This window comes from Canis lupus, chromosome 8, assembly GCF_003254725.2.
Source record: "Canis lupus dingo isolate Sandy chromosome 8, ASM325472v2, whole genome shotgun sequence".
NCBI lineage: Eukaryota > Metazoa > Chordata > Mammalia > Carnivora > Canidae > Canis > Canis lupus.
Genome location: NC_064250.1, coordinates 25,089,798 through 25,115,151, shown reverse-complemented (window position 1 = coordinate 25,115,151; position 25,354 = coordinate 25,089,798). Strand labels below are relative to the sequence as shown.

General features: G+C 33.0%; 1 pseudogene; it reads right to left on the bottom strand.

The window, feature by feature from the left end:
• Nucleotides 1-386: 386 nt before the first annotated feature.
• LOC112657896 (kinesin-like protein KIF2A) overlaps nt 387-25,354 on the bottom strand; it is a 62,400-nt pseudogene continuing 37,432 nt past the window's right edge.

Here is a 25,354-nt window from a genome sequence, read left to right as displayed (position 1 = left end):
TGGATCAAGTCCACAATCTTACTTCATCATAAAGAAAATACAATTGAAAAGATCCCCAAAGGAAATCACAATTTGTGAAAATGAAACAAAGTACTTCACTATTCCCAAATTTTGGTTGTATCTCCTGGGCTAGAAGCATTTTGTAGACAAAGGAGTGTTTCACAAAATTCAAATGTCATTCAGATGAAGGGAAAGACATTTTCCACAGAGACTTAAAAATTTCAAACTTTCAAATCGTTCTTACAGCATAAACATTATGTAACAATAGTGTGGATTCTGGGGATCCTTCAGCAGCAAATGCTGATTTAAAGGGCATGGGATCTCTTTAGCTTGATCTGGATTGTTCTTACAGAGTTACACAGAAAGATTTCACTTTATCCCATAGCTTAGTTAAAATGCCTTTTTCTTTCTTTCTTTTTTTTTTTTTTTTGCTCAAGAATAGTTCCAAGTTGAGTAGCATATAAATCTACATCATAATCTATCTCTTCAGCCATCTCTATGAGAGACTTGTCATCTTCCAACATTGAATAAACTCCTAGAACACTGCCCTCCTGTGATCTTGTGCAATTTATGTTCATTTCTTTTTTTTTTTTTTTATGTTCATTTCTATTTGTGAGATAGCTTCATGGAAAGTAAGCAATTGTAGAGAAATCTCTGCTTCACTTTTTTCACAAGGAAGTTTTACACCATCTCTCTAATGGGAACTGCCCATTCCCCCTTCTGCCTCTAAGTCCTCAATCTGATTTGGTGAGCCATGCATTATTAGATGAACATCCCAGCAGCACAAATTCTTTCACACAATTACATATTTTAATGTATCAAGAGTATTTTCACAGGATGCCATCACTGGAGAGTTTGTAACTGCCATGCAGGCAACAGAATGTTCACCCATGAATGAATCTCTCAAGACCTAAGTGAGTTTACTTGCTTGGAAAGGAGTAGGAGGTTTATTTTTACCTAAAGCTCTAATGTAGTCCTTCAGTGCTTAAAAGGCTTTTTACTAATTTCAGTACCTTCAAAGCCTCTTTTGCCTGTCTGCACTGGAAGACCAGCTCCGCTTCCATTTCCAGGAAAATGAATGAGAGACAATTTACTGTATAGTTTTCTTTTCCTTCTAAGAATGATTTGAAACACTGCATGGCTCCAAGATAAATGTGCACTGGCAGATGTTTGACTGGATGTTCTGCAACTGTTGCCTATGTCAGTGAGTTTCAGTACATCTTCAACACATTTGATCTCCTGTTCCCTTAATCCCACTGCTTGACTCTGCTGTTTTCCATCTTCTGGCACTCTTCATTTTGCTTTCCTGTTCATCAAGTCAAATACATTTCCACTATAAATTTCCAAAACAGCTGCATATACTTGAAGTTCTAACTTCTTATAGTTTGACTGCTTTGGCATTAAAAAAAAAAAAAATCTCAAGCTGCTAATGCATGAATTCCTTTAGAACAATTTTGGTTCTTTCCTGAGAAGTCACTTCCCATTGTTTGAGTTTTTCCACTTTCAGCAAGGAAGATAGCCATTCTCCTCTCAAATACAATTTCTACTAGTGAGCTAACTGTAATCCTGTAAACCATTTCATTTAGGAGCTGAGTCATCAAAAGCAAAATCAAAACCCAATGTTTGGTTTTCTAGGCACTTTATTGACACAAAACTAAGAGTAGGTTTATATACCATCACAATATTTGTATTAGGGATCATGATTGCATGATCTTTCATTTGAGTTTCTTTTTTTACTGAATGGTCATTTTTCTTATACAAATACATATCCTATGTTCATTAATAGGATCTTCTGTTGTCAATGGCCTACAATCCCTTTAGAGTCTCTGCATACAGAATTTTATAATTTGGGTTTGTAGCATTAACATCAGGCGCACTTAAGTTTTTTATGTTGTAGTCTTTTTTTTTCTTTCCCTTTCTTTCTCTTCTTTTGTTTTTGTTTTGTTTTTGTAATTTTTCTACCTTTTTTACACAGCAAGAATTTCTATGTGCATTAGGTTTTGAAGATGAAGACTGTCCAGGAAGTTGACTACGTCATACACATGCAGAACCAACCACTCTGCTATCTATTGGAGGAAGGTCATTCTTAACAGAATCCAGTCTGTTGATTCTTTACAGTTTTGTTTACTTTGGCTGAGGATACTGGAGGTAGAAGTGTTTCTGGACTGGATTCAATTTCTTCATCAGGAGCAGAGTCAAGGTTGAGTGAAAAGTTGCTCTTCAGGTCAATATTTCTGTCCTTTGTATCTCCATTTTCTATCCATTCAACAGTAATTCTTTCAATATTTTCAATTAAAAATGTTACTATTGTTGATATATTTCACTAATTTGGGCTTTGAAATTGTTATCATTTCTTATCTCTCTCCATATGTTTTCTCCTTTACAATAAAAAGTACTTCCAAGCCTGGTTGGATGTCACTCTATATCCCAAACAAGTGGCATTAAACATTTTCCCCCAAAGGAACCATCTCTTGCTAGATCTCCACATAAATCCTGATATGCATGTGGCTGAAGTTGGCCATTAACAGCACCACTGAAGTGGAGTGGGGGATAGTTGTGACTGTCTACATGTGAGTAGAGCCCTCAGGGCATGTATAAATGCCAGTGCTGGGCAGTCAGGCACCAGGAGAGAGGGAGGGACCATACTCAATTCCTGAGAGCCAACTCTGGGGACACATATTCCTGTTCATGTAAGTAAATTTAAAAAGCTTCTTCATAAAATTAATGAGATATATAAATGGCCAAAGAGAGAAAATTATCCCAGACAATACCCACAAATACAGCCAGAGGACATGATGGGCAAATTCTCCAGAAGACAAAGTTGTTTTTAATAAAATGAAGTCTTCATTTTTTATTTTGGTAAATTATCAAGTTGAAAAATTTTGAACTTAATCCAGTGTAAAAAGTCAATATCATACAACTTTATCATAAAACATTGAGGAGTAAAACTGCTGAGTTGACAGATTATATTCTCAATCTTTTAAATTCATTAAATCCTAAAATTCTTTAATTTTATATTCAGTCCTCAAGCTATCCATCATAAATCTGTATACCCTGTACAAAGATGAGAAATCAAAAACTATAAAAGTACACACTCTCCCAACTCAAGATAACTACATTAATATTAAGTGTTACTGATTAAATACATTTGGGTATTTTGTTGATTTGAGATTAACAACTTAAAATGTAAGTTTTAAAACCTCAATCTGTTAATTTCTTATAAATTGTTAAATATTATGCTCTATTTTTTTTTTACATTTTTGCCCTTCATTCACCCTTGCCCTATCAAAAGAAGGGGGAGGGAAAGGAAAATAAATGTTCTGGGAATAAAATCTGGTAAACTGCAACTGAAAACCCATAGGTTTCATTTGAACAAGATTTCACCAGTTACTTGCTACATCGTATGGGCAGGTTACTTAATTTCTGTGACTGTTAGTATTTTTTTGTTTTGTTTTGTTTTGTTTATTTAAGAAGTTGATAAATTGATATGACTATGCCTTCAGAGTTTTAGGATGGCTAAAACTAATGCATGTAAAATAAACAAGATAATGAGTACATTTGGTACTGATTCAATATTTAGCATTAATAAAATTATTTTAAAATGTTACTGCAACATACTGGTTATTTTCTGTAGTCATTAATTATAATCATGATGAGAATCAAAAGTCAAATATTAGAGCCTAGATAATATAGATGAAGCAAAATGAATAACATGGCTAAAAGTACAGTATTCTTTGTAGAACTATAGTATATATAAATATATGTCCATTTCTTGCCTAACTGGTGTCAATAATGTGAATTTGCACACGAACATAGGGATTTTAGAATTAAGGAGCTTATATTAGTAATGTAAAAAGCAAAACATCTTTTAAGTTAGGCTCAAAGTTATTTGGACAATGTATTATCACTTGTCCTAACACCTCAACCATGTTCAGCTTTTCTCTGGACTCTACTAAAGACCAGTTTCCCTGATCTAAAACCTTCTTCTCACAATATATATCAAATCTTAGTTAGGGAAGCGTAAAAAGTGATAGTAAAATTTGGAAAAGTTCAAAAAACAAATGCTGAAAAAAAATTCTTTCAGCTGTAGACCTAGATGTTGTGAACGAAATAAGATCAATTTCATTTTTGATCTAACCAGATTTATGTTATTTTATGTTGAAACAATCTTCAGGTTCCTATAATTGTCATTCCCTATAGAGTTATGCTCCCGTCATGGCCAAATAAACTCTCATTGGACCAACACTCCAGCAGATAGTAACTATAAACTCATCAAAACATATGCAATTTCCTTAAGGCAGGGGAGAAAGACAGAAGCAAGCAGATATTTCATGAAAGTTGATACACAGAGGAAGGGAATGACATGGGGTCAAATTATTTATGACTCATCCAGAGAAGCCTCAAGCTTTCACTATTCAGTGTGGTTAAAATTTAACAAGAACCCTGCAGTCCTACTGACCTGAGGGAACATAGGATGGTATTCAGTGTAAATGCAGCCACTTAAAGTAACAGAAATACCACAAGGAAAGGTGAGAGGAGATCCCTAAATTTCTTGTTCAATCTCTGCCCAAATCTTTGGCTAATCTCTGAACCATCATGCATAGGGAAAACTCTAAGCAGGCTAAAAGTGAAAATGAAGTTTTATAGTTCAAGTTCAGCCAACTTATAGGTCTTTGAAAATAAATTTTAAAATATAGTCATCCCAGGGTCACAAAATCATCTGTGGTTTCTAAAAAATACCCTTGCAATGTTCAAGGAAACAGTCTAAAATTAGTTGATATCTACAGAAATAGAATGACATAATTAATTCAAAAAAGAAATAATAAATAAAATATAACACTGTGTGACCTAGATGTTGAAATTTGCAGACAAGGATAATAAAGGAGCTATTATAACTATGTTTAAAGATATAAAGGAAAGTATAGGCATACCTTGAAGATATTGTATATTTGGTTCCAGACCATCCAATAAAGAAAATAACACAACAAAGTGAGTCAAATGATTTTTTTTTTGTTTGTTTCCCAGGGCATATAAAAGTTATGTTTATATCAGTCTATTAAGTGAACAATAGCATTATGTTTGAAAAACAATGAACATACCTTAATTAAAAACTACTTCCTGTTAGAAAAAGGTTAACCATCATCTGAGTTTTCAAAGTCATAATCATTGATCACAGATCACCATAACAAATATAATAATGAAAAAGTTTAAAATATTGTGAGAAGGGATCTCTGGGTGGTTCAGCAGTTAAGCATCTGCCTTCAGCTCAGGTTTTGATCCTGGAATCCCTGGATTGAGTCCCACATCAGGCTCCCTTCATGGAGCCTGCTTCTCCCTCTGATTGTGTCTCTGCCTCTCTCTCTGTGTGTCTCTCATAAATAGATAAATAAAATCTTAAAAAATATATATTGTGAGAATTACTATTTTAGAGACATGCAGATAGGCAAAAACATAAATATGTAAAAATAAATGAATACATACACAAAATATATGGTATGTTATATAATATATAGTTATATTACATAGTATATTAAATATGTAATATAGATAATGAGAAATATAAATCAGAGAAGAAAATATGGAATGCCTCATATAGGATTATGATTTAAACACAATACGGAAATTCATTGAGAAATATTTGATTCATGTGGGTAAAGAAAAAAAGTATTTGAGCAAAGGAAAATCAAGTGAAAAGGTTCTAAGACAGGCACATGTTCTGTCTTTTGAGGAATAGTAAGAAAGAACCATTAGAAAAGATGAGGGCAACGTAGGAAAGTTTACAGATATGGGGGTGGGAAGATGACCTCAAGGTTTCAACCTGAACAACTGGTAGGAAGTTGACATTTGCTAAAATGAAATCTCAAAAAGAAAAAAAAAAATGGGGCGAAATAGCGGAGTTTAAACTCAGAGCTGTTAAGTCTGAGATTCTTATATGTGTAAGTAGAGATTTAGAATAAGCAGATGGACATCTGAGGTTGGAATGCAAAGAAGATTCCCAGGCTAGAGAAGGAATGTGGGGGCAGCCCCGGTGGCGCAGCGGTTTGGCACCGCCTGCAGCCTGGGGTGCGATCCTGGAGACCCGGAATCGAGTCCCACATCAGGCTCCCTGCATGGAGCCTGCTTCTTTCTCCCTCTGCCTGTGTCTCTGCCTCTCTCTCTCTCTGCGTCTATGAATAAATAAATAAAATCTTTAAAAAAAAAAAAAAAAAAGAGAAGGAATGTGGAAGTTACTTCCACAGGAGAATGAGTGATGATGAAGAGTAGAATAGGTCCAAGCAATGAGCACTGGGATTTGAAAATTAAAATGCTATCTAAATGACAATACATCTGAATACTTAAATGAAAAAGGACAAAGTCTTGCAAAACACAAATTATCAAAATTAACACGAGGAGAAACTATCTGAAAAAAATATACAAAAATGTGCATAACAATACTATTCATGTAATTCGCACACTGAAACAATCCATATGCTATTCCACATTCAGTATAGTCACTTAATGCAATATCATAAAGCAATGAAAATGAGCAAAATCATGCAAAATGCAACAGCTTATATAGATTCCACAGCCATTAGTTAAGAAGAGCACAAATTCACAACACATTACTCCATTTTAAGAGCATTCATGTGCAAGTCAAAACTAACCTATTATAGATACTAGAATATTTGTTTCCTATATGGGCTGATAACGGTGAGGAATGCCCTACACCATGATCTTGGTTTGATTATTTGAGTATTTTTTTTTAAGTTTTATTGAGCTATTACCAGAATCTTTTTAAACTAATCATTCATCAAGCTGTACAGTTTTAATTTTGTCTACTTTTTATGCTACACTTTCAAAAACATTCTGTTTTTTAGTTATTAGAATATAAAAAAATAAATAAGCAGAACTAACCAGAAATATATCTAAAGTAGTGTATTAAAAGACTAACCCTATTTGTCATAAAAATATTTTATAAATCTACCTTTATTTAATAGGGTTTACACTAGTATGATACTGGTGCTAAGAGAAAGACAGAACATGGGTATTGAATGGAACTGTAAGTATTAATAGGTGAGATGGGAAGGTAAAATATACAATCTGAACATAGCAAAGGCCCTAAAGAGACAAATCCAGAAGCAACTGACATAATAAGTTTCACTACCTATACTTTAAAAGTGCCTGAATAAACAAATTCAAACACTATAGACACATTGGGAAAATATTTGCAAAATATAGGATAGATATCTATATTTTTACAAATCAATAAGAGTATTAACTGCCCAATAGAAAAATATTTAAATAATACAGTCCACAGCAAAATACAAATACCTTTTGAATATAAGATGCTCGTTCTAACCCATAATTAGACTGTATATTTCTTCTAGTTTTGTTTGTGATAAGAGTATATTTTACACATAATTTGAGAAAATATTAATAAAATATCTATAAAAACACAATTTTATTTTAGTAAGATTTATAACAAATCTTGCCATGCTTTGAAACGTTTTTCATTAAAATTTGCAATTCTAATGTACAATCACTGGAAGTAGCAGTCTCTATTTCACCCTATGAAAATTCAAGTCATTGCCTTCAACTTTTTAAATTGAAACCAAGAGTAAGATATTTTATATTGCAAAACCACACACATAAAGACACAGTCATTCACTAACAATATTTATGCCTACTATTTATGATGTATGTAGAAGTATTACGGCCTGTTCTATCCTATCCTATCCTATCTTATCCTGCTTTATAATTTCTAAAAGCTAGTTTCAAGGCATTAAATTGATGTCATCAGACTATGACCCACTGTTTTAAAACCACTATTCCAACAGGTGCCAAATGAGCATATATTTATTTTCAATAGATTAACATGAATTTTGCTATATAGTAAGGATAGTACTTATGACCATTTAATTTGAAAGCCTAATATAGCAAAGTACTGCTGTGATCAAGAGATCCTAACAGGAGAATCCGTTTAACACTCAAACTTTTGTGCCAATCAGTACATAATTGTTGACTTTGATTGCAGTTCTGTGATGTGAGTACTTTCTAAAAATTGTGTGCATTACTTATCTTTTTGAAAGAGATAACATTTTTAAGAATTATGCCACTCTGAGGAAAAGGGAAAAAAATTGTCGCTTCAAGTGTATGCGACTCTTGTAAGAAAGGATGATATTTTCATCATTTTAATGGCCCAAATAAGTGAACTTGTAAAACTTTTTCAGAATCCTATCATGAAAAAAAAAAAAAAAAAGAATCCTATCATGGATTTTCACAGGGTAATCTATCAATTTAAATAAAAGGAGTATTAAGTATTATTTGCTCTCAATTTGTAAGCAAAAGAATAGTGCCAGTTTTTCTCTTTCAAAATAACACAAAGTAAACTTTCCACTCCTCTTCCTGTCTTCAAAAGGATATAAGTAATGACTTCTCATTGTACACCTGAACATTACAATTTTCCTTATACTTTTAACAGTGTTATGCCATTTTCAAAGGTGTCATGGTTCAAAGTTTATAGCTTTTTCCTCTTTGTCATTTCTTATTTTCTGTTACTCCAAGAAATAATACGTTATTCTGAGTATAGATTGGGAATTGTCTCCCTCCCCTTTCAGCTAAAATCTAATTTCAGTCGTATATTGCCAAAATTACTATGAAAACATTAATTCATTATTGAATTAATTTATTTCATATCATTAAAAGAACAGTGGGTATAGTCTTCAATTGAGCTTAAAGATTAAAAGGAATTATGAATGAAGCTCTAACCTTTTTCATATTCAGATGAAACCGGGAAAGGTAATTTGTAAAGGCTATTGTGAGGGGAGGGGTTATTCTGGGTTTGTGAAAGTCGATTTCTGTTTTATGATTGTTGTGAAAATAAGACTCTTAAATGTTTTATAAAAACTTTTTAATTCTAATAAGGTCTTTGCTTATATTAAAATCATCATAAAAGCTAAGGCTTGGTAACAAAATGGATAGGTTTCATGAAGATACAACTTTTTGAATGTATAAAATTCTGTATTTTGTTTTTGATTATTTGCCCTATTTTTATAGATTTGAAAAATATCAAACCTATAGAAGAGTTACAGTAAAAGTCCTATTCTAATGACACTCATTTACCCTTTACTAGGAATCACCAATTGTTAACATTTGACAAATTTGTTTTTCTCTTTTGCTAAATACTCAACAGTAAATCACTGACATGCTGGTACTCACTCCTAAATATTTCATCCAGTTGCCTTTAAGATCAAGGATATGCTCTTACATAACCACAAGCTCATTTTCACACCAAGAATCCACTTGGATTCAATAATAGTATATGAAATGTAATCCACATTTAAATTCCAATTGTTTATAAAATTAGCTCCCAGTCTTATTCTAATACAAGATTCCACCAGGAATTATACATTGTGTTTGGTTGCATGTATCTTCAGTCTTTAATTCTCATGACTTTCTTGTCTTTTATAACATTGATAACTTCAGAAGAGCCCAGGCCACTTGTATAAAACGTTCCACATTCTAAATCATTTTGTTATCTCATGATCATACTTAGATTAAACATTTTAAAAACAACTTAAACCATATCACAAGGAATGTATACATTCCTTGGCATTATATGGGGAGATATAAGTTCAGTTTTTATGGTTCATTGGAATGTTAGCTGATTAATCTGGCTTGATGCTTTCCAGCTATATGAATACCTGCTTCCCAGTTGCTATTCCCACAATGGCTCAGTGTCTGTTTCTGGATACTTGCCTAAAACATTTTTTTTACATTAGTGTCTGTAAATTGATAATTTGTTAGTTATATCATTTTTTCTATATTTACTTACACTCTTCAGTAAAGACAGTTACATTCTAGGCAGTTCTGTGAATGAAGACTGTCCTTGAAGTGTTAGATAAAATTTGTTTGCATCACTTAATCTTATATTCTTAATCTTATATTCTTTTATCATTTTTTAAGTCTTTGGTGATGAGCAGTAGGATCGGAAGCTGACTGCTAGCTACCTGCAATGTGATGAGATGCACAATATATCCTTTGAGCTTTCTGTTCCTCTCATCAATATCAGGGGCTGTGGGTCAGTCCCTTTCAGATTTAAACTCTGCTCCCTTGTGTGCAGCTCTCTGATCCAAACAAACGTTATGTTTTTAATTTATAGATTTATGTAACATTATTATATTTATATGTAAGTGCACATTTTTTTGGCTTCAAAGGTTGCTTTTAGTGTGTGAAATCAAATGCCAAACTTTCCAGCTTTTAAAAAAGGGAAAATGGTGGGTGGATTTTCTAAAGCCAAGGAAAAACTTGAAGCTACCATTAAAGAATTAATCTCATCACTTTTTCTAAAACATAATCAGCTATAGGCTGTTTATTTATTTATTTTTTACTTACAAAATAGAAAGATCAAGCATGAGGACTATATATCCAACTGCCATCTGATTATGTGACAATAAAATATTAATTCTAATTTTTATTTTAAAAATATTAACTTCCCAGAAAGAATTCAGCATTCTTTAAGGTTCCCAGAAAAGTTGTGAGATCCTGGAAAGTTTCTGGAATAATTATACTAGGAGTCCACAGTGAGTGGTGGCCATAATGGGACTTAAGATGAGACTTAAGAAGAAGGAATTCCAATGTCTGCAGTGGGTGGTGGCCATCAGGCAGGATTTACCTTTGAGGTACATAAACCATGGGAGGTCTTGAGGAAATAAATTAAGACAAGAAATTTAGAATGATTGACCCATGGCACATCAAAATCTAAGTAGAATAAAGTCACACTATTAAAAGCTATCAAGTCTTCCATATTATAAAGAATACTTCTCATGAAAGGACTAATAGATCTATTGTTAACGGAAGCCAAAGCCATATAATTGGTGGGCATGAATCAAATGCTTAAAAGTTGTTAGAGCAGGAGCCACCTAACCTTAGACTCTTGTGTTAGGATAAATTGATCACAGAATGGGTTAAATTGATATAGGTCACCTATCAACCTCAAGAAAATTTCCATGCAACAAAGCATACGTTAAAGCACCACAAAATCCTCAACCTTCTTAGGCATTAATTTGGCTATGAGAGACCCGAGGCCTGGCTAAAAAAACGAATGGTATTTTGTACTGTAATGTTTATAAATTTTCCTCTATTTTTGGACTTTATGTTTTTTTTTCTAATATTTGCTATAACAAACAATGCCCCTACAGATGCTTAAAATTACTTTTCAGAACAAATTATGCTATACACACTTTAAACCAGGAATGGTAATGCTATAGTTTAAATCTTCAATTCTGTTTTTTTTCATTATTTTGCTTAAAATGTTATATTATATACTATGATTTATATTTTATCAGATTATCTATGGATTGCTCCTGGATTTTTTTTAATGTATTTCAATCCCATGTTATTTGCTACATACAAATGCAAAAATGTTTTCTTTTCTTTGTAGATGCATTCTTAATCATATAAAATAACTCCTTTTCCTGTTTAATGCTTTGGATCTCAATTCTTTTTATATGATAACAAAATAATAATCTCTTCTTTCTTTTTACATTTGCACTATATATTTTATCCTTTCCTTATTGCTATTGCTAGCCCTTTCTTTATTCCATTTTGTTTAATGAGTATTGTTTAAAATAAAAAAGTTTAACCCATATTTATTCATTTCTATTACAAGAATGCACCTACCTGATGTATGTTTTGTTTTGTTTTGTTTTTTAGAGAGAGCTCTTGAGCAGGGAAGGAGAGGCAGGTGAGGGAAAAAGAGAATGTTAAGCAGGCTCCATGCCCAGCATGTAGAGCCTGACATGAGGCTCAATCTCAGGACCCTGAGATCACGACCTGAGCTGAAATCAAGAGTCAGACACTCAACCAACTTAGCCACCCAGGTGGCCCCATATATAGCCTTTTGATAGTATATTTTAAGCTGCTGTTTCTTTCTTTTTCCTCCTCCTCCTTTCCCTTTTTTCTTTCCCTTTCTCCTGTACCTCCTCCTCCTTTTTTCTCTTCCTCCTCCTCCTTATTTCTTTTATACTTCTTCCATCTTTTATTTTTCTTTTCTTAAATTGTCCAAAATGTCATGCTCACAAGAAACTTAAAACAAACAAACAAAAAAAACCTCTTAATCATTGTTATTTACTGTGTCCAGAAATGATTTGGACTCCAAACAGAAGAAAAGTGAGAGAAAAAAAATATATTTTTACAACATTTAATTGCTTTCTGAATGGGTAATTGGCAGGTCCAATATTTCCATTCTGACCTGTGTTCTCTTTGTATATGATTAAATCCACTCATGTGACCTGGAGTGACGAGAAATAGTACTAAGAAAAGTCTTATGGTCTGGTTCCAGCATCCACAATGTCTCAGAAAGATATATATATATTTTTTTTTCTGATATATATATATCAGATATATGGCATTATATATGTATAATATATATATGACATGACATATATATGTATTATATACATAATATATCATATACATTATATATTTATATTATATACATTATTATATATTATTATATACATTATATCATATACATATATGTATATATGTATATATATTATATACATTATATACATTATTATATACATTATATATATGACATGACATATATGTGTATATATATATTATATATGTATATATAAGAATGCACCAATTTTGAAGTTAAACTTGTTTGGAGATTTAGGATGCCATCAGAAGCTATCTCCTTTATTGTAAAAGTAGAGGGAGTTCAGAAAAAAAAAAGCTAAATGACATGGTAAAATTAGATATTAACAACCATTAGGCAACCATTTCTGCAACAGGTTCTTTACTTTCTCATATGCTGTATAATGAGATGATTTTGTAATCCTCCTTATAAAAGAAGAATGGAACAATCCATTTTATGCATAACAGCTACTTTCTCTACTTATTAGTACTCTATATATTTAGAAATATATTCACAATCAGGTTACTTGTAAGAATCAGCCAGTAGATTACTCAAGTACTCAATAACAAGAGCAGGAGATGAAATACATTTGTTCTCTGCCATTTAAAACAAATTTTAACTCACTGCTCACATGAAAATTGTAGTCATGTCTTCTGGGATCCAGTGCATTACTAAATGGAGCTTCATTTGCTTTGACTTTAAAAATACAGAAAATAATGAATATGTGCTCACTAGAATAAATGTCTCAAGTTCTACTACTACCTGAAGAATAATATAAAGACTATATCATTTAGATTAAGGCTAGGTGCTCCTGGGTGGCTTAGTCAGTTAAGTGTCCAACTCCTGATTTTGACTCAGGTCATGAACTCGGGGTTGTGGGATGGAGCCCTACTTCTGGCTCCACACTCAGCATGGAGTTTACGTGGGATTCTCTCTCTCTGCCTAAAATAAAATAAATTAAGGTTAGAAAATCTAATAAAGACTATTATTGACTCACAAAAGATTGTATTTGTAATATATCTGCATTGTAATAAACTTGTTGGATAAAGATAAAAAATGAAATGCAAAATTAACACCACAAAAAGGAACTGAAGCTCATTTAGAAGCTTAATTCAGAGTAATGCATTCAAAAAACTGCATTAAAATATCAGCTTTGATATTAACTGTGACACTGAATGACTTACCACTTTTTCTCACCTATGTTAAAAATAATTTTGAAGATAATGGTCCTGTTAGATGAAATAATGTGGATTGGCAAGCATGTAGTAAGTCCTCAATGACTATCATATGCAAAATTATTTTTGCTTTTAAATCAAAACAATTAGATTTCTTGAAATGGTGAGCTACTCTGGCAAATTTGAAATATTTAAATTTTCAGTAATTTTTAAAAAGATTTATTTATTTATTTGAGAGAGAGAGAGAGAGTACAGTGAGGTGAGGAGCAGAGGGAAAGGCATACTCCCTACTGAGCAAGGAACCTGATGTGGGGCTTGATCCCAGAACTCCAGGATCATGACCTGAGCCTCAGGCATATGCTTAACCACTCCAGCACCCCAATTTTCAGAAGTGTTTTGATATGAAGCATTTTAGAATATATTTATTTCATTATATTAATACTAGCTTAAGAAATTAGATATAATCATTTATTTAAACAGTTAAATGGGGCAGCCCGGTGGCTCAGTGGTTTAATGCCGCCTTCAGCCCAGGGCGTGATCCCACTTCAGGCTCCCTGCATGGAGCCTGCTTCTCCCTCTGCCTGTGTCTTTGCCTCTCTCTCTCTGTGTCTCTCATGAGTAAATACATAAAATCTTTTAAAAAAACAGTTAAGTGTTATGGTTTAAAAATGTTATTTTTAAAGATGGAATTTGATGGTTGTCATGTTTATTTTTTTTTTGCCATTTTCTATTTATTTATTTATTTATTTATTTATTTATTTATTTATTATTTTTTTAATAATAAATTTATTTTTTATTGGTGTTCAATTCACCAACATACAGAATAACACCCAGTGCTCATCCCGTCAAGTGCCCCCCTCAGTGTCTGTCACCCATTCACCACCACCCCCCCTTCCACCACCCCTAGTTCGTTTCCCAGAGTTAGGAGTCTTTATGTTCTGTCTCCCTTTCTTAATTTCCCACACATTTCTTGTCATGTTAAAAACAAAGTATAAGAATTTAACTGTGATATACCTTATTTAAATTTTTTACCTCTTATTTTTAAGGTAACTACATTTTATCCTATATTAAATAAAATTACTTGCTGTTTTACAAGCAGTAAGTTTTGTTTACTTTTGGCATCGTGTTACACTTTAATTAAGAACATTTCCAGGGGATCACAACGCCAAAATTTTGCTAATTAAAAGAAAAAGCACAGTAAGCTGTTTTATTAGAAATGTGAGTGATACTATTAAGAGCAGATAATGATTTAGGAAAGTGAACTTAGAACAGGGTGAACTTTAGTGCAGAGTACACACACACACACACACACACACACAAACTAGTACACACCAATCAATTAAAATGGGACAGATTATCTTATAATTGCTAAATATTTTTACATAGATATGGAAGGTGAAGTTTTATTATGTTTCATATTCTAAAGCCCCACATTTCAAAACTGAAGATTGTGTTTTACCAAAAATGAGATTTATATCACATAATAGAAAGTTCAATGAATGTTTGCACATGTGCATGGGTACATGAGGTTGGAGGGGCAGAGAGAAGAATGTATGAATAAATATACACTTATAATAGTATAGGTAGAAAAAATATAATACTATAGGTAGAGAAATTACTGTGGCATTATTTTTTAAAGAAATGAACCCCCAAACCAAAAATTAGCAATGTAACAGGTTAACTAGGTTATGATAAATTTATACAAAGAATTATTATGCAGTCATTAAATACACCCAAGATATATTATTAAGAGGGGGGGAAAATATGGAATCATTTGTATTATACATTGGTATTTTTAATATTCATATAAAATGTTAGAATCCTTTCAGGATCTGAGTAAGCAGTTTTGAGGGTCACTTGGTAAGCCAGGCATGAATACTCTGCAAGAATAAGTGTTTCTATTTTAGGCTGTAGCAATTATTACAGTAGAGGCATATATAAATGCTTGATTTCTTTTTGGAGCATAACATATATAACACCATTAACAGTGGGAACTTGGAAGTAAGACTGTAATATTTATTGTTATTAGTGTTTGAATTTTTAAAACTTACTTAACTATTAGTAGATAATTTAGGTTTTTAAATAATAGACCTTATGATACAATATTTATGTGCATCACTAATTCATACGTTTTAGTCTCTCCTAGAGAGACATTTTAATATATGCTTGAAATGTACCCACCTTTTTGAAAAAGGCTAATATCAATCAAGAATGAAAAATTTCTTTCATAGCAACTTTCAAATATATAATGCAGCATTATTAGCCACTATTCTCTACATTTCACAATTCAAATCATATTTTACACCTGAAACTAATAGGAAAGTCAATTACATTTGAATAAAAATTTAAAGTCAATTACTATATTTTTCTAAAGTATCCTTTGTTACATAAATGCAAGTTAATTTCTTCTTCTTATAATTATTTCATCACAATAAAGGAGATGAATATGAGGAAATTATGTGGTTCTATAAATTCATAGCTGAAATTTTTTTGGAAATATTTTATTTATTTATTCATGAGAGACACAGAGAGAGAGAGAGGCAGAGACATAGGCAGAGGGAGAAGCAGGCTCTCTACGGGGAGTCTGATGTGGGACTTGATCCCAGAACCTGGGATCACAAACTGAGCCAAAGGCAAGTGCTCAACAACTGAGCCATAGTGGAACTTTTTTTATAGAAGTCATTATTGCCTGCATTGAATTATCTCTATCACAGAAAGCATCCCTAATCAGATTTAAAGACAGCTTGATGGTACCATGATAGGATTCAAAATACTCCCTAGCACTTAAATAATTCTGAAATAGTTGTGAAAACATGCTAACACAAAAGGATTCATTTCTAACATTTGTTGCTACATAAGTCAGTATCAGTTTAATAGGCTTTGGCATGGTGAAGCCCAGACTAACAGATTTACATCAGCTTTTTGTAAGATATTCAAAAGTGGTTTTCATTCTTACTGAAAAGAAGAGCAGAAAAAATTGTTAATACACATATATATTGTGGTATAGGACTAGACTCAAAATGCTCTAAATAAGCAGAAATATCTATACCAATCAAAAACTTTCTACAATATGAACAGAAATTTAATATAGGTTAAAATGATTCCTAGAAACTCACTGAAATGCATATAGATGTATTTTTTATAGAAACACACATGTTTATAGAAACATAAATGTCATAGAATCAGTGAGGTAATAGAAACATTATGAGAAATTAAAAGCAAGGTGATATAGTAGGTGAATTTATTCATTTGCAAATTGAGCACCTGCTATGTGCAAGGCACTAGATGAAGCTACAGGCATCAGGTAGGTCTGTGAAAGGACAGATCACTGGGAACAATTGCATATCAGACTATATGCTATCAAATTCTGATACTGAATATAGATGTGTGTGTGTCTCTGTGTGTGTGCATGTGTGTAGGAAACAGGTAAATAACTATCATGGACAAGATCTCAAAATATAATTTCTTTTTCTTTAAGATTTTATTTATTTATTCATGAGAGACACAGAAAGAGAGAGGCAGAGACATAGGCAGAGAGAGAGAAGCAGGCTCCATGCAGGGAGCCCGATGTGGGACTCTATCCTAGAACTCCGGGATCATGCCCTGAGCCTAAAGCAGATGCTCAACCACTGAGCTACCCAGGCATCCCTCAAAATGTAATTTCTTAAAGTCAGAAGTCCATATCCACAATTGCAGAATTGGATTTTACCCACTGTCAATAATTGTAAAGGGTCTGAAAGTTCACCCAGCTTGCATGCTACAAGTCGGCCTGCCAGAGTTCCATGGATATTAGCAAAGGTCACAAGTTTTCTGGGTCAGAAATAAAGGACTCTGTACTCATGGCACAGCAAGCGACTTGAGCATTATGTGAATGTTGGTTCTCTTTGTCCCTCGTATCCCATGACGGTGATGAAAAGGAAGGCTCAGGTGGAGGTGCTGCACATATAGTGGGTTTGCATTCTGGCCAAGGGGACTTGAACTTAGGAAACCCCAATATTTTAGGGAGCCACTAGTAAATCTGCTCAATCTTTGCCTCAGAGGAAAGACATTATCTTTACTATCTTGGACAGCAAACAATTCTGAATTTTGCTCCAGAGGTGGCACTATCTCTATCTTCCAGTATGGCTTGCTGTACAAATATCTATGAGAAAATAATGTAGGACAGAACCTCTTATCCTTTTCTTTGGGAGATGTGCAAAAGGTGAGAGGCCCTTGGAGAATTGTCTCTTGGATAATCTTCTGACAACATAGAAATGTTGGCCTTTTGAAAGAAGTTTTAAATTATTTCAGGATTAAAATATGATTCCATTTAAACTTCCTCAATATTAGATTTGTCTGACATTTAATGACTTAGATAATTCTTGATTATCTATAAAAGGAATTGTTTTTATTTAACTTTTGACTTTAACAAATTCATTTCTCAAGAATCTGTTGAATTGATGACCTGCTAAACAGTATACTATTAGTCTCCACTCAATAAGGATCCAATTCTTAGGTTAATTCTAATAAGTTTATCTTGAAAAAAATTTTTTTTGCAATGACACATGTAACATACAAGTATTGGATAGCTTTTGCTCCAGTTAAAGTATGAAATTATAATAAATAATAATTTGACTATAGAATTTTATTGATACTATTCCAATATTTATTCTATCAAGGGAAACAAAAAGCAGAAATGCATTCTAAAATATATGAAAATATTTAAAAGTTTAACCTTTGCCACCCTGGGTAGTGGTATATTGAAATGTGTGAATACTCAGACCATAAATGTCTACTTTTAAATATGTTTATGATTTTTTACCTGTGTTAGAAATGTGAGGTTATATTACAATATTTAAATGAAATAGAAAATCACCTAGTAAATACTGAATTTGAAAATGCTAGGATGTGATATTTCTTACTTTTTCTTTGATTTACTCTCCAGGAAAATAAACATGATAACCTTTGAAAATTAATAGCAAGCATTTGGCTCTTTTTATAAATCTTATATTCTTCTTTCTTCTTCCATCCCTTATTCTCTCATGATAACTGCTCAGATTTACATAAACTGGTTGCCAAAATATTCTTTTTTCACCTAATTAAACTTTGCATTTTCCCAGGAAAACTGGTAGAATATAATATTTTAGTAAAAGGAAGTTCACATCAGACAAAATAAGTTCTAAAAGTGAAGTAGTTGCTTTTTGGATAAGGGTAATTGGATGAGATCGGGGGTGGGGGGAGTCAATAAATTTCCAATGGAATATTCCAGAAAATAAGCAAGAAGAAATATATACTATGCAATTTGTGAGTATCTCCTGGTTGAATCTAGATGAACATATTTAATTTTAAGATGTTATATAAGGTTGATATTTAAAATATTGTTTATCTTTTTTTAGGGCACCTGGGTGGCTCAGTTGATTAAGGGACTGACTCTTGATTTCAGCTCAGGTCATGATCTCAAGGTTGCAAGATCTAGCTTCACACTGGGCATGGTGCCTGCTTAAGATTCTCTCTCTCCTTCTCCCTCTGTCCTTACCCCACCCCCCATGAAAAATAAAATAAAATACAGCTTTCCTTTTTATATATTTAAGGAAAATAGTACTTTATCCCTTTCTGAAAACAATGCAGATTAGTGATGGCAGTCAAACTACACAAAAGAATGACATTACAGTAAACAGTATAATCACAGACTTTGTTCCTGAAATAACCTGTCATCCATAATATTTCACTTTTTCTATAGTCTTTTTGTGTCTAACCATTATTATGCTCTTCTAGTCCTTTCCTCTACTACTTCAGACTTAGGAACCACCTGCTGGGATCTCTGGGTTTTCAATTTTGTCCACTCTAATTTCTCGACTTCATCTAAGCATTTTTAAAATGGCTCAACAACTCCTCACTTGAATTTCAATGATTTCCCCAGAAATCATTTGAGATTTCCTTAAAGAAACAGAAGAGCCTTCAAGGTCTGCTATATGGCTCTGAGATGCTGACACCATTTAAAACCATGTAGTCACAGAAAATGATAACCTTACTGTTAAACTTCTCTTTATCTGTAAGAAGGAATGGAACAGAATGACGGATTACAGGCTTTGTGTGCACATGGAATTCAAGGACAGTTTGGCTATTAAAATAGATATGTTAGGATTATCAAATCATTTAAACAATGAGCCTAAAAATTTAAGCTCTGAAAAGTAACATGGAGCCTGATGGGAGCCTCAGTCTCATCACCTCCAGATCATGACCTGAGCCAAAACCAAGAGTCCTATGCCTAACCAACTAAGCCACTCATGTGCCCCAATACTTTTTCTTAACTATAAAAATTAAAATCAGGATGCCTGGGTGGCTGAGTCATTTAAGTGTCTGACGCTTGGTTTTGGCTCAGGTCATGCTCTCATGGGTCCTGTGATATCAAGCTGCTTCCTCTGCCTACCCAACTACCCTATGTCAGCAGGAAGTCGGCTTGAAGATTCTCTCCCTCTGCACCTCCCTCTACTCTGCTGTCTCTATCTTTAAAAAAAAGTCTCTTTGTTCTCTGTGGTAAAAGCTTAGTTTATAAGGTTATCAGAGAGTAGGTTTGGAATTTAGTATGTTTCAATAGTAGAAGAAAACATAAGCATAAAGATTAACTTTCAAGGTGAAAATAGTTATATTTTGTACCTAGCCTTCATATGTAAATGGAAGAGCATGTAATACTCATAGATAACTCAAAGTAAATTTTCTTTTTCTTTCTTCTTTCTCTCTTTCTTCCTTTTTCTCTTTCTTTCTTTCTTCTTTCCTTCAGATAGCTCAAAGTAAATTTTATTTTTCTCTTTCTTCTTTCTTTTTCTCTTTCTTCCTTTTTCTCTTTCTTTCTTCTTTCCTTCTTTTGCTTTCTTGCTTTCTTTCCTACTTTATTTTCCTTCCTTCCTTCCTTCCTTCCTTCCTTCCTTCCTTCCTTCCTTCCTTCCTTCCTTCCTTCCTTCCTTCCTTCCTTCTGTTATTAAACTGAACAAGATTCTTAAAGTTTCAGAGATGGCACACAAGAATAGTTTTCTTAGAATCACCTCAATCTCACTATGGGAAGCTACATACAAACTTTCTGTATTTTAATTTATGACACCCAAATGCAAACTATTTAAAGCAATATTCTTTTTTTAACTTTTCTAAAATGGTTATTTATCTTACTAGATTTAAGTATTACAAGATATGGTTTACAGGTCATTTTTTTAATTCGTATACAACAAAATGAAAGTAAATATATTAGAAAAAAAGCCATTAAAAATCTAGAAGAACACATAAAAAAATAATGTTGAGGAGTAGCTGGGAGTTAGCTAAGCATACAGCTTTTGATTTCAGCTCAAGTCGTGACCTCAGTGTCATGACATCAAGCCCCATATCAGGCTCCACATTAGCATGGAGTCTGCTGGTCTCCCTCTCCTTCTGCTCCTCCCTTGATTCTCTCTCTCTTTTTCTCTCATAAATAAATAAATAAATAAATAAATAAATAAATAAATAAATATCTTTTTTTTTTAAAAGGAATAATGTGGAAATACATGATGAGCAAGAAAGAGTTCCTTGACATATTTCTTCATCCAAATAATCTGAGTTTTATTTTTAGCTTCCCATATTTTATGATCTCATAATTAAAATGGATTAATATTTGTTTACTGAGCGTTTGTGATTTAGTCACTGTGTATGGTAGAAAATGAGCAGGGCAAATATCCTAACTACAAGAACTCTGTGATCAGGCAGGAACCATGAATACATATGAAGGTGTGAATAATGTACATAATAAAAAGCAGAATATCATTTGTTATATTAATTACAAGATAAAGATAAACTTAAATTACCTAATGTCAATGAGTCAGGTAACATATCTTAGTAATAGGGTGAATATAAATTAAAATAATGTCATGTTTATCAAATGCCATGAAAGTATTTGTGTTTACCATCTTAGGAACTTTTAAAACAATCATTCCAAACAATAAAAATATTATATGCCTAAATCTATTACTTGGCAAAAGTGTTAAAAGAGCCTAAATGTAGAACAATAGCAGAAATAGAATAACTCTTATAATTCAACTCAATGAAATATAATGCTGCTTTAAAAGACAGAAGTAAATATGACTTCAATTTAATTAAATAGCAATAAAACTATTTTGGAATTAAGAACGTGGAATATTATCATAAAAACATAGTTTAGCAAGAAAATAATGGAAAACAATAAACATCATTACCAATTAACTATGGGAAAGGAACTGAGGTCTGCTGGAAGGGAGATGGGTAGGGGAATTTGGTACCTGGGTGACGGGCATCATGTGATGTGTTGAGCACTGGGTTTTATATGCAAATGATAAATTATTGAACTCTACATCTGGAACTAATAATGTTCTATATGTTGGCTAATTGAATTTAAAAAATAAAATAAAATAAAATAAAATAAAATAAAATAAAATAAAATAAAATAATAAAATAAAATAAAATAAAATAAAATAAAATAAAATAAATAAAATAAAATAAAATAAAATAAAATAAAATAAAATAAAATAAATATATAACATGAGGGGTGCCTGATTGGGCACCATGACTTAAGCATCTGACTCTTTTTTTTTTTAAGATTTTATTTATTTATTCATGACAGACAGAGAGAGGGAGAGAGAGGCAGAGACACAGGCAGAGGGAGAAGCAGGCTCCACACAAGGAGCCTGATGTGGGACTCAATCCCAGGACCCCGGAATCATGCCCTGAGCGAAAGGCAAATGCTCAACCACTGAGCCACTCAGGCATTGCAAGCATCTGACTCTTGATTTCAGTCCAGGTCATGATCTCAGGGTGGAGAGATCTAGCCCTACTCTGTGCTCAGCAGGAAATCTTCTTGAGATTCTCTCCCTTCCCCACCCTCTTCTCCTCCCCCCACTTGCACACACTGTCTCTCTCTCTCTAAATAAATAAATCAATAAGTCTTTAAAATAAATACATAAAATATATAACAGAATTATTTTCCTTATTATCTGAATATGTTGTTTCATTTTTCCTTTTCAGTAAATAGAAAAAAAAATTTGGCTGTCTCCCTAATCTTTTTCTTTTATAAGATCAAAAATTCCTGAATTGCCAATTATTTGGGCAGTTGCCCTAAGAATAATAACTGGTACTTGTTTAACATACATTTGTTGATTGAGAGATTCCTTGTTGTTGAATAAATACATTCAATTTTTGGTCATAATATCTCTCAAATATATAAACTTTAGTCACTTAACTTTTTCTGTATCTGTATAGTTATACTTAATTTTTCTATATCTTTGTGTCATTGTGAATCAGCAAATCAGCATTATTCTCTCCTACATTATTACAAGGGAGAAATCTTGGAAATATACTTCCCAGAATCTCTTGTCAGTGGGATTCTGGGTTAGATTATACCAATGAGAGGTACTCACATAAGATTGAAAGTCCTAGGTGAAGGAGAAGCCACTAATTTCCTGTGGCAGTGGTAGGCAACACAAAATTTGTATGAACTCCCAAGCTCCTATATGAGTGAATTACTCAATTTGGTACTGCAGAAAGAGGAACTCATTAGAACTGGTTTTGTGTAATTTCCATAGCCTCCTAATCAAAAAGAATATATTCCGCTGTCTCATGCCCTCCAAGCTCTTTTGACAATTCTCTAAGCATACCTAATTTTCTATTATGATCTTTTTCTATGAAAATACATAGGGTGTTTGGAAATAGAGTTATTTACTGTAATAATGGAATATGATTAAACTCTGGTAACAATTTATATCGACATCAATAACTGTATCTCTCTCTGTCTACCCACAATTGTATCTATACGTAACTTGCTGTCCAGGAAAAGGATTTATTCAGAAATGTAAAAAACAAATGCTAGAATTGTCTTTGAACAATAATTTCTATGAAATCAAAAAGCCTAAATCGTGTGACCAAAGGTTATTCTAAAATATCTAAGTTGGCAAACTGTTAGAGTACACATATTTTTCCAGTGGCATGCAAAGAGGTATTTAGAGATACATTTTAAATAATTTCTAAAATGTTAAATTAAAAATAAAATATTAATTTTAGTGTATTTCACTCATCCTATTTATAATAAAAGAAAGAGGTAGTATATCATAAAAGTAATATTTCAATATTCATGTTATTTTCTCATTTCATTTGGAAAATTTTTATTTTTTATTTTATTTTATTTATTTATGATAGGCACACAGTGAGAGAGAGAGAGAGGCAGAGACATAGGCAGAGGGAGAAGCAGGCTCCATGCACCGGGAGCCCGACGTGGGATTCGATCCCGGGTCTCCAGGATCGCGCCCTGGGCCAAAGGCAGGCGCTAAACCGCTGCGCCACCCAGGGATCCCGGAAAATTTTTAATTTATCATTATGTTTACACTTTTAAATTATGGAATCCAGGGACCCCTGGGTGGCGCAGCGGTTTGGCGCCTGCCTTTGGCCCAGGGCGCGATCCTGGAGTCCCGGGATCGAGTCCCACGTCGGGCTCTCGGCATGGAGCCTGCTTCTCCCTCCTCCTGTGTCTCTGCCTCTCTCTCTCTCTCTCTCTCTCTCTCTCTCTCTCTCTCTCTCCCTCTCTCTGTCTACCATAAATAAACAAACAAATAAATAAATAAATCTTTAAAAAAATTATGGAATCCAGTAACCGTATTCACTGCATATGAAGATACTATCTATGATTATCATTTGAAATACCATATTGATAGTTCTGGTCCCCAGGCCTTTTGATTGGAATTTGGTGTAGTCCTTGAGAAATAACAGTTTGTTGACATAAGCAAAAATTTCCAGAATAAAAATCACAAATCTCTTAAACCTCCAACAGTTTTAGGAGAATGTAAGATATTGGGATAAATATCAAATTTGCATAAAAACATACTTTTAAAAGCCTTAAAGGAGATAATTATTTTCACTTAATTATTATTAATCGTTTGTGCAGTTCTAGACAGCTAATATTTATAGTCTCCCAGATCAGACTATCACTGTGTGTCTAAGGACAAAATTACATTACACTTGAGCCCTGTAGAGAATTGGCTGCTCCTGGTTCTTTATTCTTCCTTTTACTCTTATCTATACTTTTCACTTCAACTGACTTATAATTTCTCTCCTTAAAACCCCTTTTGTGTTCCCATAGTAAATTATATAACTCAAATCATTTACCGTAATCTCTCATTGCCACAATATACTAAATGGCTTTACATTGTGAGTATCTTTTAAGGACATACATATGATGATGCCATTTCCCTATATGAACCATTCAAAAACTTACTCTTTCTTCTCAACAAGCGTCCAATCCCTTACTATGATTGATAGACCCTTTTCTGTTCAGGTACCCACTTGGCCACCAAACCATATATTTTGGTAGCCGATCCTTTCTGTTCCAGAGTTAATCATAATTTCTTCAATATGTGAAATTATCTCCAGAACAACTCCAGAATTTCACCAAATAGAGGGAAAATAGAGGAGATCGGAACTTAGCTGGGTGAGGTTCTTGGAGTTATTAAGAGGGCAGTAGCCGCCATTACTGTCTCTATTTGGCAGCCAGTTCCAATTGCAATCGCTTGGAAAAAACAGAACAGAGATTTTTCCAAAATGGTGATATTTACAGGATGTATCTGCAGAAGTGATCATTGACTACTGAGAGAAAGCACAGCTCTTCCCTCCACAAAGGAAGGACCTACTTAACAAAAATCTCTTAGTCTTCAGGCACATATGCTGCTTGTGGAAAATCTTTAAGATTGAGGTGGCTACTGGTGCTTTTGCTTTTCCATAACACCAAACACTCTTTGCCCATTTGATAATA